This window comes from Pinus tabuliformis, chromosome X, assembly GCF_031772625.1.
Source record: "Pinus tabuliformis cultivar Carrire ecotype Pingquan chromosome X, CPIR1, whole genome shotgun sequence".
NCBI lineage: Eukaryota > Viridiplantae > Streptophyta > Pinopsida > Pinales > Pinaceae > Pinus > Pinus tabuliformis.
In genome coordinates, this window is record NC_142308.1 from 686,647,577 (window position 1) to 686,666,476 (window position 18,900).

Consider the following 18,900-nt stretch of genomic DNA (forward strand, 5'->3'; position numbering starts at 1 on the left):
GGATCAAACTGTCGACAACCCATAGCTTAAGCCCAAATGTGAGAAACCAAACCCTATATTAGGGTTTTCTTCCCATAATTAACTGTTAAAATCTACAGGTAAAGTGTGCCAACCTGGAAGAAAATCAATTCGGTCGTAAGAAGGAAACCTAGATATGGGACTAGGGTTGGGTACAAATTCTAAGGACCTAGCTTTAGGAGCAGTGTGAAGTACCTATAACAACGACAAGAAAACAAGAACAACAAAGATTAGTGATAAGCCTCCCCGTGACCGAAATAAAATTAAATAAACACATTCATTTAAGTAAACCCTACCGAAGGAAATAAATTCTTTACCTGAGCATGATATGGTTATGACTACTCTTCACAACAAGGATTCGATCTAGTCATGCACATAATTAGAAAAGAGTAACCTTAGTAACAAAATTAAAAGGAAATGAGGAGGATAGTAAGATAAAAGCAGGTGAACCCATTATAAGGAAACAAATTGTATTTTACTAGAACATTTGGTGAAGCAAGGGTTACCTCCAGTAGACAACCCTGCAACTCTAAACTAAGGTTGAGGCCCCATCAAAAATTGCAACACATTTTGTTGTTATTCCTTGACACTGACAATGGGAAAACAAAGTAAGACAACCCTACTATGAGCAGTTGAATAAGGATACAACTGTAATTTCCCTAAGTTTTGCAAACACTGGAAATATTGAAGATGTTATTTACCTGTACAATGGGGATTAGAATGTTTGGCTAGGGTGGTAGCCATGTTGATAACAATATCCTTACAAGTCTAGTAGGTTGATACACTGATAGGAATGAAGAAACAACAAAACCCTAATCTTTTTCAAAGACACCAGGTGCTAGAGTTCTCTCACTAGAACCATTGGTGAAAATGAGAGACCAAAGTCGAGGTGGGGGTAGGTGGTTACCCTAACCACCTACCCGCCCATCCTCACCATCTATTCCCTAGCCTATCCTCCAACGTTGATTGTTATACTATGGATAATCATGTGACAACTCGCGGTGATGCCATGTCGACATAAGGAAATAGAATATGTTAACTTTCGAATGCGGTAAAAACCATCGAAAAATACCCAAAACAATATATAATCAACTCACACTCAATTTATAACAATGATATTAAAATATTTATGTGGAATTTTGCAGGAAAAAAGGTCTTATCGATCATAAATACAATGGTCGATGGTTAAAATATATAATATAAGGTCACAAAATGTATATATTGATAATTCCAATACTCTAACCAAGTGAGTAGCATTAACGCCAAAGTAGCTAGTCTAGGTACTTTAACCCAATCTCCTATATAACCCTTGGAATTCCTATGTAAAAAAATAAAAAATGAAAAAAGAAATTGTTTACATAACTTCCATTCCTTGTTTAAAAAAATATAATACAGAATTTAGCAGGTTAATATTAGTTTTATCTTGAAGGATGTTACAAGTGGTATCAGAGCTGAAGGGTTCAACATTGGGATTGTCTAAGGGGAATTAATAACAAAATATCTTGTGTTTCACAAAGACAAAGAATTTGTAAAATGATCACCCTGCCTACTAGACCAAGTTATGCACCCCTACCTAAAGAAAATCCTAAAATGTGGGTGCAACTAGGTGAAGAACCCCAATCTATATATGTCATGTTGTTTGAAACAGTGCAGAAATTGAGGGCAAAAGTCCTCAATTTTAGAGATGACAATGAATAATTTATGAGAGATCAAGAGAGAATTATGAAGAGTTTAATTTATACGAAGAACCAAAGAGCCTCATCCCCAACCACAGATAATGGAAATCAAGTTGAATCGCATAAGCGAAGGGAGGATAGTGTTCCTGAAAAAATTCCTACACTGGGACCCAAAAATGATAAGGGAACATAAGTATAAGAATATAATAATCTCTCTCAAGGAAAAACATTTAAATCAATCAGAAGGCGGAAAATAGAATTACAAGGGGATTTTAAGAAGATAAAACCCCCAACATTCAATGGAGAATCAAAGGAGGGGGTGGAGGCATGGATAGTAAATATTAATAAGTATATCTAGATTTATGAATATGACAACAACCTGAAGGCTAGCTTAGAAATTTACCAGCAACAAGGGAAGGCAACCATTATGGTGGGAAGAGGTCAAAGTTGTACATGGGGTCAATGAACAAGAAATAACCTAGGAAAGCTTTCAGCAGCACTTTAGAAATAAATGTCTTCTTGAACTATATTGCAATGATAAGACTAAGGAGTTTCATGACCTCCTATTAGGGCAACCAATGATGGATGAATATGTTGTGAAATTTACCTCATTGTTGAGGTATGTACCATATATAAAGGAAGAAAAGGTTAAGGTGTGGTGTTTTATAAGTAGTCTACTAATGTCCATGAAAGAGCATTTGGAGTTTGATAATCCCGAGAATATGGATGAAGCTATGTATAAAGGATGGATTTGCTATCAACAATCAAAATGGAAAGGGGGGAATAATAAGGCATGGGCAGGGAAGAAAGGGAAAAAGTCCCCCTGGATGGTAAAAAGGATGTTGGAACTAAAAGTGTTAGCAAGGGACAACGTAGTAAAATTTATGGGAAAGGCCAATAAAAATCCCATAATGGCTCCAAAAAATCTGAAGCAATATGAAAAATTAAAGTTAGTAGAGCATATATACCACCAATACAGTATTGGGGTTATGGAGAATTGCATTATCTCAGATATTGTCCATACCGAGAAAAGACAAACAAGTAGCAAACCTTCAAGAGGCGTCCACGGTGGAAGATGTGGCATGATGTGTGCCTAGAATTAATGTTGCTCTAGAGAACCAACAAGCTAAGCATTAAACTACAATAATTGAATTAGAAGGTAAAATTTGTAATCATGTTGTTTCAATTTTGATGGACCATGGGGCAAGTATGAGTTATATTAGTCCCAAACTATTGGAATTATGTCAGTTATATGTTAGTAAATTTAAAAATATGTGGTTGGTTCAATTAGCCATCGAAGCTAAGAGAATGGTGTTTGCAAAAGATACAAAATTCCTGGTAGAATTGGAAAGACAACCAACTGAAGTTAATTTAAATATCCTACCCTTAGGTTCTTATGACATCCTTATATGTATGGATTGGTTGGAGGAGCACTAGCCCATCATAAACTGTAAGGATAATATTATTAGTTATGTCGCGGAAGGAGGTGTTAGACAAAAAATTCAAGGAATCGTAAGACATGTAGTGTTAAGGCATATTTAACCATCACAATTGAAGAAATGCATTAGTAAGGGCTACCAATTTTTTACAATCCAAGTGGGATATGCTAATTCCAAAGAAAAATCAGCAACCCTCGAAAATCTACCTATTTCCCAAGATTTCATATGTATTTCTTAACGAGATTCCAAGAGTGTCCCTAAACGAGATATCGATTTTACAATCGAATTAGTTCTAGGAGAAAGACCAGTATCTAAAGGACCATATTGCATTAGTATACCAGAATTAACTGATCTTAAAATGCAGTTACAAGAACTATTGGACAAAAATTATATTTGCCCCAATGTATCACCGTGGGGATCCCTTGTACTTTTCATCAAAAAGAAATATGAAACTTTGAGATTATGTATTGAATATCGAAAAAAATGTATATTATAATTTAAAAATAAGTATGCATTTCCTCAAATCAATTATTTGTTTGATTAGGTTAAGGGTGCAACTGTATTCTCAAAAATTGACTTGCGCTCAGGGTACCATCAAATATGAATTAAAGAAGAGGATATTTGTAAGACTACTTTTAGGAAGTGTTATGGGCACTATGAATTCGTGGTATTTCCTTTTGGGCTTACTAATGCCCCAACCATGTTTATGTGTTTAATGAACATCATATTCCTCCCATACTTGGACAAGCTTGTTTTAATCTTTATTTATGACATACTAGTTTACTCAAATATTTTGGAGGAGCATAAACAACATCTACAAATAGTATTACAAACATTGTGAGACCATCAATTATATGTGAAATACAATAAGTGCGATTTCTTTAAGGACAAAATATAATATTTAGCACATGTCATCACCTAGAATGGATAGTTGTGGAACAAGAAAAGATAAGAACAATTATGGAATGGCCCATTCCCAAGAATGTTGTTGATATTAGGTCATTTATGGATTTAGTGGGCTACTATCATTACTTTCTAGCAAGATTTTTGAAAGTAGCCTACCCCATCACCTCATTGTAAAATAAATGGAAATCATTCAATTGGACCCCAACATGCCAAGAAAGTTTTGATCAGCTGAAGCATTTGTTGACTTCAACCCTTGTTTTAAGGATTGTTGAAACTGAAAAGGAATTTGTAGTTTGTACATACGCTAGTCAAGAAGGTGTAGGGAGGAATTTTGATGCAGGAAGGATGGATAGTGTCCTATGAGTCCCAAAAATTAAAGGAGCACGAGAAAAGGTACTGTGCCTATGACCTAGATTTGACAGTGGTGGTTCACACCTTAAAGGTGTGATGACATTATCTTCTAGGGAATAATTTCATCTTAATGACCAACCATAGTAATTTGACAAACATTTTCAAGCAACCCACGCTTAATACAAAGAAATCTCAATGGACTGCCTTCTTAAGTGAGTTTGACTTTGACATTAACCATTTCAAGGGAAAATAAAATTGAGTAGCATATGCATTAAGTATGAAGGTAAACAATGTTTATGAAATTTCATTCAGCCAAGCAAAAATTGATGTTTTAGGCCTGATTAAAGATGCAGCCTTAAAAGATCAAGGGTACCAATATTTATTACATAAAATTAAGTAGGAAAATAGCTCTAAGAGACAGTTAGGTTACGACTCCAATAAAATGGCGTACTAATTTATAATAATAATAAATTATGTACCTGACCAGTAATCTATGAAATAATTAATTTTGGATGAATATCATAAAATTCGTTATGTTTCCCACCCCGGGTACAAAAAAAAAAAAATTATAGCTGTAAGAAAGGATTATTTTTGGCCTAATATGAAGAAAGAAACAGTGGAATACTTGGAAAAATGTATGGAGTGTCAGCGAGTAAAATAAAACCACCAACATCCAGTTAGTTTGATCCACCCTTTGCCCATCCTTGAGTGGAAATGGGGGACTATTGTTGGCTTGATGGGGTTAGACCCAAGTTCAAAGTTAGCTTCGCTAACCAACAAAACCCTTTATCACCGACCCTTTCGTTAACGATCTGCTCGCGCAAACCGCAGTCTCACCCGAGGCAATGTTGGGGGATGCTGGAACCAGATTTCATCCAGAAGGATTATGGAATGTGGATCTTGACTTATTCTAACTCACCTATAGATCTATTACTGCGCTACGCAATGTTACTTAATATTACACCGAATCTGATCTATTCATACAAAATACTACTTTGCAGATCTAAAACTCTATCTATTGTGCATAAATCAATGGACCTTAACTGTAATTAACTGTAACCGCATTCATATCTTAACTTTGATCTTATCTTTTACTACACAACACAAAAGTAAATAGTAATTGCATAAAGTAAAGTAAGTACACAGGTCTGCCTTCAAAATCTTCTTTATTATCTTCATATCTTCACAATTACAATCCTTCTTACCCTGCGCACACAGCTATAAGGGCCTACGCACACAGCTGCAGACTTACCAAGGTCTCCACACACACTGATGCAGGAGCCTTCCCCTTCGCACAAAAAATATAACAACTAAAAACTCAAAACATCAAAACATATCCATTCATATCATCAATGCCTTTGAATTACTAATACAACCCTTTATATATCTTTTTCTCTTACAATACCATGGTCTGCAAACCATGGGTGGAGCTCAAAACATACATATTGATCCCATATTTTTACAAAATAAGGGGATTTGACAAATCCTAAAGCCCCTATGAATCCTAAACCACTGCATGAAGCACACTCTGCTCAAAATGTGGGCTCTTTAGCTGGTATGTCCTAAATATTTTCTTTGAGGCTATTGTATGCATCCTTCAAAGGTTGAAGTGTCTCTGTGCACTACATAGCATCTTGTTGTACTTCTTCTACAAGGTTCTTTATCGTCGGCCCTGCTATTGCCAAACTGATGGTTCTTTGCATCTGCCTTATGATCTTTATCTTTCTCTCCACTGTCTATGAGAGATGAATGGCTTCATCATCCCATGGATGCATCCACTCTGAAATGATCTGATCCTTTCGTCGCAGCTCATTGATCTTTCCCTGCAAAAACTTTCCCTCCTAGAGATGGGAAAACCGTTGCGCAAGTGCTAGGGTCTACGCCATCACCTTGATTTGATCAAACTATTGTTGCTTGTCACAGATATTTGCATTTATATTTTGTACATGTGGATCCTCCTACAGCGAGGCCCATATCTCCATAGTGTCTTCGAAGATATAGCTACAGTCCTTGACTATAGTAGCTATATTCTCCATAGCATCCTTGATATCTACTTTGTGTTGCTTGCGAACCTCTGGTGGATTTGTCATTTGTAGCCTCATATACAACTCTGCGATCTACATTTCTAGCTCGAAAGTGACTTTGTCGACTTTCACTTTTGATTATTTTATTGTTGTCACAAGCTTTTGAATTTGTCTAGAACAGGAGCTCTGGTAGCTCACTGCAAGCTTTAGTGATGGCCTCTTCTAGTCGTTGCATGTGTGCATCTACCACATCATGATCCTTGATGGCCTGATTTTTGTCCTCAAAAATCTGTCGATTTTAATTTTTAACTTCTTTAATTACCAATAGAGCATGTTGATCCCACACCTTTAGTTCATCTGTGAATCCCTGATGTAACTCGCGCAATGTCTAAATGGTGAGTGCCGCAAGATTGATACTCATATTTTTTTTAGTGTTGTGCGCACTCCTGATCTTTGGAAATCTCAAAATGTAGAGTGTCGCCTAGAGTGGTACAACCCTGAGCTCGAATGTGATTACTGTATGTGCACTGCATGTACTTGTTCTTGATGGCGTCGCGCTCGCTTGAGCCACGCTCACCTGGGCCATGCTCTTCTTGAATGTGCTCGCCTGAACTTGCAGTGCCTTGAGGCCCTATTGGACCTCTGTCAAAACTTCTTTATATTGGTCTTCAATGTCCCCCCATATATTCTCTGCCATAGCTAAAACTATGTCTCCAATCTTGTTGATTTCCCCCTTAGTGAGGACCATTAGTTCTGTGACATCGAATTTGTCTGACTTCTGCTTCTTTCACGTGCCTCCAGCACTTGATTTCCGCCTTTTAACTATGAATGAGGAATCTACCCCCTCAGTTTCAACAAAAGGGCCTTCACCGTCCTTATCGCCACCTTTGGTGGCCTGTTCCTCCTTCTTCCTTTTGTGCTCTGTCTCCTGCGCAATGTCCTTCTCTAGGTCGATTGTGACTTTCTTAGTCACCTTCTTTTTGCCCTTCTTGGTTGGCTTCTTCTTGGTCTGTGCACCTAAAATATCTTTCGTTGTTTGATTGGTCCCTACCTGTTATGTCTTTTCTCCTTCCATGGGTGGAGTTAGCCAATTTCTTGGTCGATTTCTCACCATTTGCACAATGTCATCATCAATGACCAAAAATGGCATCTCGTACCATACCTCCTCCAGGTCCTTCTTAGCACGGATATGTACATGGTGAAAGTCTGCCTTGAAGTCTTCAATCTCTCTGTATTGTTCAAATAAAACTGGTGACAACCTCGGCTTCTGGCTGATCACGGTATGCAAATACATTTCAAATAAGGAACAGAACAATTTGTTCTCTGTAACACGGGTTGGCTCCTTGGAATCCCACAGCGAGGCATACCTCGTAGCCTCACAAATTTCAAGGTCCACAGTGGGGAACTGTGACTACTCTAGGATTCTCCATGTTGTCAATGCTATCAAGAGAAATAAGCACGTGTAGTGGAATTTATTTCCCTCTTCTTGTGCCTCCCGGTAGTCATCAAAAAAATCTTGGCACAAATAACCTACCCAATTAAACTAGATGCCCTTGTTGCACTGCGCAGCCAATGATATGACTGGTGTGGGTACCTTGTCTGCCTGACACTTACTCTTAATTTTCCCTGCTAAAATGTGTGTGGAAAAGTGCACAACCTGATCACTAATGGAGTTAATGAGAAATCCTTGAGACTTCCTTATCAGATCATAATCCTTCTTCATCGTCTCGGCCAACTTTTTCTCCTGATATTTTTTGACAAATGCGTCGGTGGGGTTTGCACATTGGTAGGGAAGCACAATTATTATTCTAATCAACATATTATCAATGGGGACTTTTGTCCCTAGCCACAGACATCCATCATGCACCAACGCCAATAGCTGGTGCACACAGATTGTGTTGATATTGCTGCACCTGAAGTGCGAAATATATAGCATATTCATCAGCCCAGCTCACTGAATTCTTGTTGCCCACTGCATCGGTTCAACCATTGTTACTCCAGCTTCTTCATAGTAAATTGATTACAGGTACTTGTTGGGCTTGAATTGGGGATACTTGCTCTGATCATTAAGATCCCATTCCTCCATGCGTAGTTGTGGCACCTTTATCAACAAATCTCCCTCAATCAACACCCCATCCGGTAACAGTGGTGTAAAGACTTTGAATTTGATAGCATCTTTGTCCCTGGTAACCTTTGAGGTCAGCCTTCGTGGTGGCATATAGGGTGGAAACCTTGAGATCAGTTCCACATATTCTATGTCAATATCTTCTACGCCCCCGACCACTTCTTCCTCTTCTGAATCTTGGGGCTCCATCGGCTACTTTTTCTTGTCCAACCTCTCCTTAGTTCTCTACTCCTTAGTGATTTTTCTTGGTGATTTCTTAACTAGAGCCTTCTTCTTTTACGCACTTGCACCATTAGTTTTCTTCCTTGGGGACCTCGACCTAGTGACATGCATTGGTGGTGTAGCAGTCATCATGAATCCTAGCCCTCGTCTAAGAAATTTTTGTTCAATCTCCTCCTAATTCATGCAACAGAATGCTCGACTCGCACTTAAGAGAAAATTCACCAGTCGTAATCACAGTGAGAAAAGTGTTCAAATGTGGATCGGGTTGCCATATTTATAACCTTTTCTAATTTCAAACTTCATGATCACCTTCAGATCCACCTCATAAATGTGAATTTGGCAACAGATTTTCCCAGATATGCTCATTAAATGCATTCCCCCAGCTCCTTCTAACAAAAATTTCCCTGTCAATCAACTGTGGCAACCCCAACAGTCATATTATGGATGAACTGCATCAGAACCTTCCCTGCAGCACGGTTACTCCTTCTTCATCAAAGCTTCCTCCATCTACACCATCCTCCCGAATACCTCTTAGCACTTCCTCCTCGACGAAGTCCTTCTTTGGTAGAGTATTTTAAAGTCTCGTGCTTCCTTCCAACTACCTGTAGCACTAAGAATTTTCGTTGTTCACATAGTCATTGTGTAGTCCCAGGGACAGAGACGTCCCTGTAGATTTTCAACCTACTACCATTAATTCACCCATGAAAGAATTCTCCATTCAGCTTCCCAAGCTGAACTGCACCACCATCTGAGATATCCCTGACAATATATGGTCCTAACCAATGCATTTTGTATTTTCCTAGGAACCTTGCAAACTTACTATTGTATAATAGAACCAAGTCTCCATTCTTGAAAGTTTTCTGCTTAATATGTTGGTCGTGTCAGGCCATTTCCCTGGCTTTCTGCACTTGTTGGTTAAATCCTACAATAAAGTGATCTTCCCCAAATGCAAGCATTTGTTCCAATTTCTCCTCCATAATGTCATTGTACGCCATGTCCATGACTGCAATGATTCTAAGACTCAGTTGATCCAAAATGGATATAACTTAGACTTCTAAGTCTAAAATGTTCCTCATAGAGGAAAATGAAAGTCCAAGGAATGCTCTTGGAAATAGTCCCATTGCATAGAGCTCGTCATTTTGAACCTATTGCAATTTGAATGGGATAAAATGTACTTCAGATGCAGAAGTTATCGCAGAAAGAAGATTGCCCATTGTCCTTTGAAAAGGAGGAAAATTCTTATAAAAATGGCATAAAAGGCTCATTGAAGAAATTTCATCAGAAAAAGCCAAGGGGAGGACTTAAAGTGAAGGCGGAAGGACCCCCGATTGCGACCTCTGACTTATCGCATCGAAGGTAGGCCTTCGCCCGATATCGAGACCCCAGGCATAGCAACATGTGATTATGTGATTGCCATGAGAGCTTACAGTCGTTGGATCCGAGCAAGAATGGACGGTTGTGATGGAGTCGGTGATCGGAACGATCGGGGTGATCGGAGGAGCAAAGGCATAGACCCTTCCGATGCGATATGCGAGGTGCAATATCAGTGATCGGCGGATTGACGGATCCGCGGTCGGAATAACCAAAGAGAAGACCCCTGTGACTGTTGCGACAGCAATATTGCGATAAGTGATAAAACGATGGGCCTATGTGCGATCGCACACCAACTGTTGGATCGATGAGCAGGATCAACAGTCAAGATCTGATTGGGGTAATCGATGATCAGGCGATCGGTAGATCCCCGATACAAAGGGCCGTTACATGCGATTGCGACTTGCAATTGTGATATGCCGATAAGGGGCGGAGACTCAGCAACAAAGTGAGTCTCCTACTTTGAAAGTACAGTGTGCCTAAGCGAAAGTTGAAGGATGAAATGCATGCATGAGAATGATGTGCATGCACACAGGGATGTTGATTATTTCCTTGTATTTGAACATGTATGTGTAATTAACTTGAAAGGTTGATTGCTTTGTTTAAACATGCATGTAATATTGACTTGGGAAAAGTTGATTTGGTCTCCAAGATGGAGATAATGATGAAGTGTTTCATCTTTTGAAAAAGATTCCTAAAGGTCTTTTTCGACATGCTTGACTTGAAGGGTCAATTGTTTTAAAGGCACGTTTTGTTGGCTTGTTATATATTCAATCATTTGTATGCAGATGTAAATACATGGAGGTGTTCACAAGATGTGAAATCTGTTTCTTTTGTTGAAGCAAGAGTTTAGACCATCCAGTTGTTGTCTATAATTCTGTTGTTGTTAATAGTTGTTGTTGACAGCATGTCAAACAGGTAAAAATGTAAATTTTTTGTGAAGTAGATGTAACTTCACATTTGTTTGAGCTACCTTGGTTCAATGATCAAGACAGAAAGGTTCAAACTACCTTCTGTGACCTTCTCAGCAAGATTTATGCATGAAGTCAAGGATGAAGACAGTTATTCCTAAGAGGACTAGCACATCTAGGAAGGAGAGTGGTCAAAGGCTTTGGTTCAGAGGAACTATTCAAGGCAAGTGTATGGAGGCTGAAAGAAGAGGGTGATGTTACTCTCATTTACCATTTAGATCATTATATCATTCTTTTGGAGACCAAAAGTTCTTTTTAGTGGGAAGCTGTGATCCAAAATGGATCTAACTTAGACTTCTAAGTCTAAAATGTTCCTCACACGAAAAATGAAAGTCCATGGAATGCTCTTGGAAATAGTCCCATTGCATAGATATCGTCATTCTGAATCTACTGCAATTTGAATGGGCTAAAATGGACTTCGGATGCAGAATTTATCGCAGAAAGAAGATTTCCCATTGTCCTTTGAAAAGGAGGCGAATTATTACAAAAATGGCCTAAAAGGCTCATTGAAGAAATCACGTCGAAAAAAGCCAAGGGGAGGACTTAAAGTGAAGGTGGAAGGACCCTCGATTGCGACCTCCAACTTATCGCATCGAAAGTAGGCCTTTTCCCGATATCGAGACCCCAGGCATAGTGACATGCGATTATGCGCTTGCAATGAGAGCTTACAGTCGTTGGATCCGAGCAATAATGGACGGTTGCGATGGAGTCAGCGATTGGAACGATCGGGGTGATCTGTGATTGGAGGAGAAGAGGCATAAACCCCGCCGATGAGATAGCGAGATGCAATATCGAAGATCGACAGATTGGCGGTCGGCATAACCAAAGGGAAGACCCCCAGGGCCTTTACGATAGTGATATTGCAATATGCCATAAAGTGATGGGCCGATGTGCGATCACACGCCAACCGTCGAATCGATGAGTAAGATCAATGGTTAGGATCTGATCAGGGTGATCGGTGATCGGGCGATCGGCTGATCCCCGATACAAAGGTCCATTACATGCAATTATGATATGCTAATAAAGGGTGAACCTGATGGAATTATAAACCCGATTTCATAAATTTTGAAATCCGAGAATTCAGGATTTTCAGTGTATTCCCATGTATTTGGGTTTTGGGCATGCGACAATGTGATTGCGATATTGTGACCAAAGGCAGACCCGATAGGGATTATGAGCATGATTTCATAGATTTTGAAGTCCGGGATTTTGCACCTAATAGTGTATTTCCATGCATTATCTCTGTGTATTGGAAATGTGATTATTTTCATAATTAAGGAATAGAAAGACCGCTAATTCCTTTGTAACTTCCCCTGATCATTGTGCCATGCTGCAAGCAGATGTTTTGCAACAATGATGCGTTTGTAACACGCAGAGCCAAAAGCCAGAGGGCTAGCTGAAGAGACAGAGGAATGATCACACATAGAGAAACAAACATGAAGCCGCAAAGCCAGAAGGAGGCCTCACAAAATCCAGAGAGCACGATTGGGAGGCAGCGCAGAGAGTTTTGGAGTCACTTGGAGGTCGAGCGAAAACTAGAGAGCTCAGAGAAGCCAAAGCCAGAGCTAGAGCTGAGAGCAGAAGCAGAGGCCAACAGAGGTTGGAGGCAGTTGCAGAGAATAGAGCCAGCGTTCATTCTCAAGGTTCCAATAGTCAAGGTAACTGTAGGGGACCGTTGAATCCATTGAGATGGATTTCAGAAAATCCTGAAGACTTCTAAGAGCCATGGAGTAGTAATGAAGCTTCAGAATAGCAAAGAGATCAAATGATCCAGCTGTTGTTGGTGTTCAAAGTGTGCTGAAGATAGAAGAAGGCATTCCAGAGACAGTGAGAGAATTCTGAGGGAGTTGGTGCAAGCTAGAGCTCAAGACAGCTCAGAGCGCTGATTGAAGGAGTCTAGTCCAGAGAAGCCTAAATTTGTCTACAGAGTATGGATAGCCAGCTGGATAAGATGGTATTCTAAACCCATAGAGTCATGTTGTAAACCTATGGAGTTTAGCATGGAGCTTATAAAAGAATTTATGCCATAATCCTAGAGAGCCTAGTTGAGTTGACTAGAGCTCAAGGAGACGTAGCCCAAGAGGTTTGGGTGAACTCCATATTATATTGTTGTCTTATGTGTTTGCTGGTTTGTTGCTTTATTTACTGTTATGTGTGTTTAAATATCAGCATAAGCAAATGTACATAAGCACTTGAACAGTCTAAAAACAAACACAAGCATACACCTATTTCAAGCACTTTTTAATTCCGCAATTGGTTAATCATAAGGTCTTGAGAATATATAAGCTTTGGAGTGGGAGAGGTTCTTGTAAGCTTGACAAGAAGCCTTTAGTGCCCCATTTTCAGTCCATCGGTACTATGTATTCCATAGGCATTACAGCTTCCTATCCATAAACAAATCTGAGCGAAGTCTGTCTTGTCAACTTCTTGCGGGTAGTCCTGTATGCCCATAAAATTGTTGGTATGCACACATACCAATCGTTTTCGTTAACGTTGCATACTTTAGTCAAAGAATTCTTCAAAATTTTGTTGAAAGCCTCAACCATGTCGTTTTCCTGAGGATGATAAGGCGTTCTCTTCTGATGATGTACCTAAAATTCCTCTGTCAATGTCTCAATAGTGTTGTGTAGGAAGTGCGATCCTCGATCACTTATCAAGATATTTGGACACCCAAATCTCGAGAAGATATAGCGAAAGATGAATTGCGCAGTAGTGTCTGTGCCAGAATCCTTTACTGGTTGTTCTTCATCCCACCTGGTCAGATAATCCCTCGTAGTAATAATGTATCATGCACCAGTCTTCCTTCCTAACAGATTAATCGAACCAAAAAATTCAATCGCCCACTTATCAAAAGCCCGCAAGGTAACTTGTGGATTCAACGACAATTCGTCCCTTCTCAACTGTCTTCCGGCCCTCTAGAATACATCACAAACACTACAATATTCTTTGGAATCCTTGTGCATCGTGGGCCACCATAGTCGACACCACCATGTGCTTCTACCAAAATACTATCTTTTGTGCTCAAGGACATATCTACGCAATATCTCGTCGAGGCCCATTTTATACAAATGTCTGGCAATCAGAGAACAATCCACATCTCTGACTACAAGTTCTTTCTTCTGTTGATCCATATACTCCACAAGGGCTACTCTTCCAAACAAAAAGTAAATGATATCGACGAAATGATCATCATCAACCCTTACTGCAAAGAGCTACGCATCAGGGAATCCTTCTTTAATGTTCATTGGTTCTTCGTCGGTCTCAATTCTGGACAGATGATCTGGCCCAACATTCAATAGTCCTGGCTTGACTATTACTTCAAAATCGTACTCTTGGAACAACAATAGCCACCTGCATATCTTCCCCCCCCAACACAGGCTTGTTCACCAAGTACTTCAACGGAGAATGGTTCGTTAAAATCCTGAAGTGTGCACCTAATAAGTAATGCCTGAATTTATGCAATGCATACACCATAGCCATGCCCTCTTGTTCCGTTGTGGATAAATTCCTTTTTGCCTTAGATAATCTTTTACTCACACACGCGATGGGGTGATCAATATCCCTTTCTCCTGGTTGTGATAAGAAAACACCCAAAGCTATTCACGGTGCATCTACATGAACGTAGAAATCCTTCTTCTAATATGAAAACACCAAGATTGGTGATGTGACCATTTTTTCCTTTAAGATGTCGAGGCTCTTTGACGTTCATCATCCCAACAAAAGGTGACATCTTTCTTCAACAATTTTTCCATCGGTGTAGTGATCTGCAGGTAGCCCTTTATGAACTTCCGGTAATAACCAGTATGCCCTAGAGTCGCATGTAGCTGCTTCACATTCTTCAAAAGATCCAGATTGATAATAACAGCAATTTTTACAGGGTCCACCATCAACCCCTACTTGCAAACAACATTTCACATTAATATTCCATATGGTACACAAAAAATAAAGTTTTTTAGGTTCAGCGAGATTTGATATTTCCTGCAGGTATCCAACATCAAGCGCAGGCTCGAAACATGCTTCTATAATAGTCCAAAGACTGTTCAACTATCAAAGTAAACCTTCATAAATTTGTGGATGAATTATTTAAACGGTGTGACAACAACTCTAGAGAATATCGCAGGTGCATTCTTCAACGCAAACTGTATACTAGAACGATCCTCATTCAGTAGAAAAAGCGGTCTTACTCCTATCTTCCAGCCCGATCTTAATTTGATGGTACCCTGAAAAACCATATGTAAAGGAGTAGGCCTCTTGTCCTCCCACATTATCCAAAACTTCATCAGTGAATGGTGTTTGGAATGGGTCATATACGAATGCATCGTTCAAATTTCTTAAATCAACACAAATCCTTATGTCTCCCTTAGTATTTTTCTCCTACACTATTATCGGGCTCACCCATTCAGATTCTTCCACAAGTTCAATTATTCCATTTGTGACCATCTTCTCAAGCTCCTCCTTCACCTTCTCTTTTTATTTTGGTTTCAGCCCTATATGATCATTGTTTTACAGGTTTCACATCTGGCTTCAAAGTGGTCCTCATTACACCCAGATCACCTACAATGCCTTTTAACTCAGTGAACTTCAACAAAAACAACTCTTGGTACTCATGCATTAATTCAACAACCTTACCCATTGTATCCTCATCCTAGTAATCTTCGATGCATGTGAATTTGGGCTCTGCCTCTAAGCTTATATTAACTTGCTTCATCTTAACAGGTTGTGTTATGTCAGGTATCTCAACTTCTGGTCCCACAACCTCATGTTGTCCTTCTGATTTAGGGATGTTAATGTTGTGTGGATCTTCCTCGCCCTCTTCCATAGTCATAATATAGCATTGTATTGTGTGTTGCAACTACACATTCCAATCGGGTTGTACCTAAGTCGTTGGCTCATTTGGTGTCCAGAAAATTCCTGCTCTGATTTCCTGAAGGTCACCATCAATACATTGAAAACCATCTTCTAAGCTAGAGGTAATTGTGAAGCTTTCCTTCATATCATACCAGTCAGTGGTTCCATGCTGCAGCTTCGTTTCAAGATACAATTCATCGGTATCACATCCAACGTGTGGAAAAATATGTGTACCCATTTTGGTTGAGGTTCTTCACCCCATGCCATAGTCCAATGAGACAAATTTTCTCGGGGATCATCCTTACCATTATACTTTTCTGCGAGCCTTGTGTTTACATGACCAAACCTGAGCCTCATCAATCAGCGATACTCCTTCCAATCTCCTATATTTCCTTTATGCGTGCCCCACCATCGCACAAGAGTAGACCTCAAAGCTATATCCAAGGCCTGGAATCATTGTTCTTCCAGTCCATCCCTTTCAAACTCATCAAGAAATAAGTAAACATCACCTATCCCATCATAGTAAGGAAAATTACATACCTTCGTTGAGATGCAACGGAGACATTTGGTAAGTTTGTTACAGCGCATAGTAGAAACTTCGTGAATCAATTCTACCAGTTCTCCAATTCCTCATCAGAGTTCGAACACAAGAACTATCATTTTCCTATCTTAGCCTCCCATCTGTAGTGGGGTTGATCCAATCCTCATCCCGTGTAGTCAACTTATAGATATTGTAAATATCTTCATTGCCATATTTGTCGCGGACAGGTTTTGTATATTCTGCTCCTTCAGAGGGGTCCAAAGGAAAACACCCCTGGTACCATTCTTCTCGAATACCATACTTCTTCTTTTCAGATCAATTATAGCGTCCATATCAAAAGCCCAATCGAGTCCAAGTAAAACTAGATACGGATTGCTCTCATCCACAATCTAAATGACTTCAAAGTCCGCCACCATGATTACTCCTTCAATGTCCACAACAATGCCATGCAATCGACCCATCGGGATGGTTTTTTTATTACTGGCCATGCGCAGCTAAATCAATGATCATTGTAGATTTGGTTGCCCTATTCTCTCCCAGGTCGACTTTAGTAATACATTCGCGTCCGATCCTGACTCCCGGGCACTTTCTTTCCTTCCAAGCCCCCTCAAATCATTACCACATTCCAAACCTCGGGTAAATCATAATAGGGTGTCTTTCTAATTCTAATAGGGGGGGGAAGCAGAAAAGAGAGGAAGGCTGGCTCTCCCTGCTTTGCTCACCCACTTTCCTGAGCTTGCATTACCGAGGGTGAATCATTACCTTGGGTGATCAGCCACTCTGCTAGTTAGTAAGGCCGCTCGACTAACAGGAGAGGAAAGAGCCCTCGAACTCACATCCCGAATCCAGATCTTTGGACCACACTCGGGCTAGCCACGAACACACTCACTAAGGAAACACATCGAATCCAGACCTTTGGGCCCCGGTCATTAGTCATTCTATGAAACGAACACACCGAAACCAGGCCTGCCGGACTGCGATTGGGGTGGGACCCAATAAGAAATAGTCATTCAGCATTCACCGAGGAGAGAAGAGAACCCTGAGTACTGCTCCAAGTCAAGAATTATTTGATCCATTTCGAATTTTCCGATCTACGTAGTTAATCGCATCTCTCTGTCGGTTCTTTTCTTATTTCTGTATACTTTGTTTATTGTGCATTGTTCAAGCTATGGCTTCTCTTTATCAGTGCAGTTATCAATTAGTTCTTACAATCCTTCCATGGATTTTTAATCCATTAGCAACTTCATACATGTATGTAGAAAGGACTTCAGAATGGTTAGATCCAGGTTCTCTGTCGCAATAACCACTTCAGGATTATTCTTTTGTGGTACTAGTTGTGTGTGTGTCTTCAATGTCGAAGCTCCTGGGTCCATGAAACTCTTCTTCGCTTCCATGAAGTTTTATTTCTCCCTCTACATATTGAACCCATTACTCTTTTCTTCAGCCTTCCTAACCCGTGTATCCTCCATAGGATTTTTTCCCTCTGTTTTATCTCCTCCTGTAGTTGCGCCACTTCGTGTCACTATGTTAACAATTGGATCATCTTCATGCGATACAGGACTCATCATTTGCAAATTCTGCGCAGGCCACTGGTTCTTCTTTTCCTGCATTTTAGTCATCAAAACAAGACAATCCTCTATTACATGGTCGAACTGTCTACAATACTTACAGGAAGGGGTAGTGGGGTTCTAAAAATCCCACACAAAATGTCCATCTTTGCACCAGTTATAACATATAATCTGACCTCGACCTCGTCCAGCATCCCCTCCTCGACCTCGTCCTTAGCCTTGAAATCCTCTACAGGCTACAGGTGAACCATGATCTTCCTCTGTGTGACCTTCAGCTTGAATTTTGTATGCCAAAGTTTACTCTATCATCAAATCATAGCTGCGACAATTTCTTTCGTCATGTCCTACTGACCAGCAGAAGTTACAAAATAACCGTTTTGGTGGCTGCACGTACTTCTGTAACAAATAGCAATGGTCAGTCAGGTGTTGGCCTAAAATTCGGAAAATACTACACTAGACACTCGATATGGTACTTGGTCCAGCACTAGGTTCTGGTTTCAGTGGACTAGGACCTCCAGCAGCCAAACAATCATGATAGACAAGACACTAGTCCTTATAGTTACCTTCCACTTTACACTTTATGCACCAAAATTTTGAGCACATATCAGGCTGAATTTATTTTCCCTTCTTCGAATCTTGTATCCCCATATGTAAGCTCACTAACTAGGTCTGTATCTGTTGAAATCCTACGTGAGTATCCTGTACCAGCGATGCTTCTAGATTCATCACAATTTCTAATGCCTCAGCCTGCGAGCCGATCTTTTGCTACGATAGCGGTAATTTGAGGTGCAGTAATAGCACAGCTATATACCACCCTTTGTGTTACTCATCCAAGGTTTG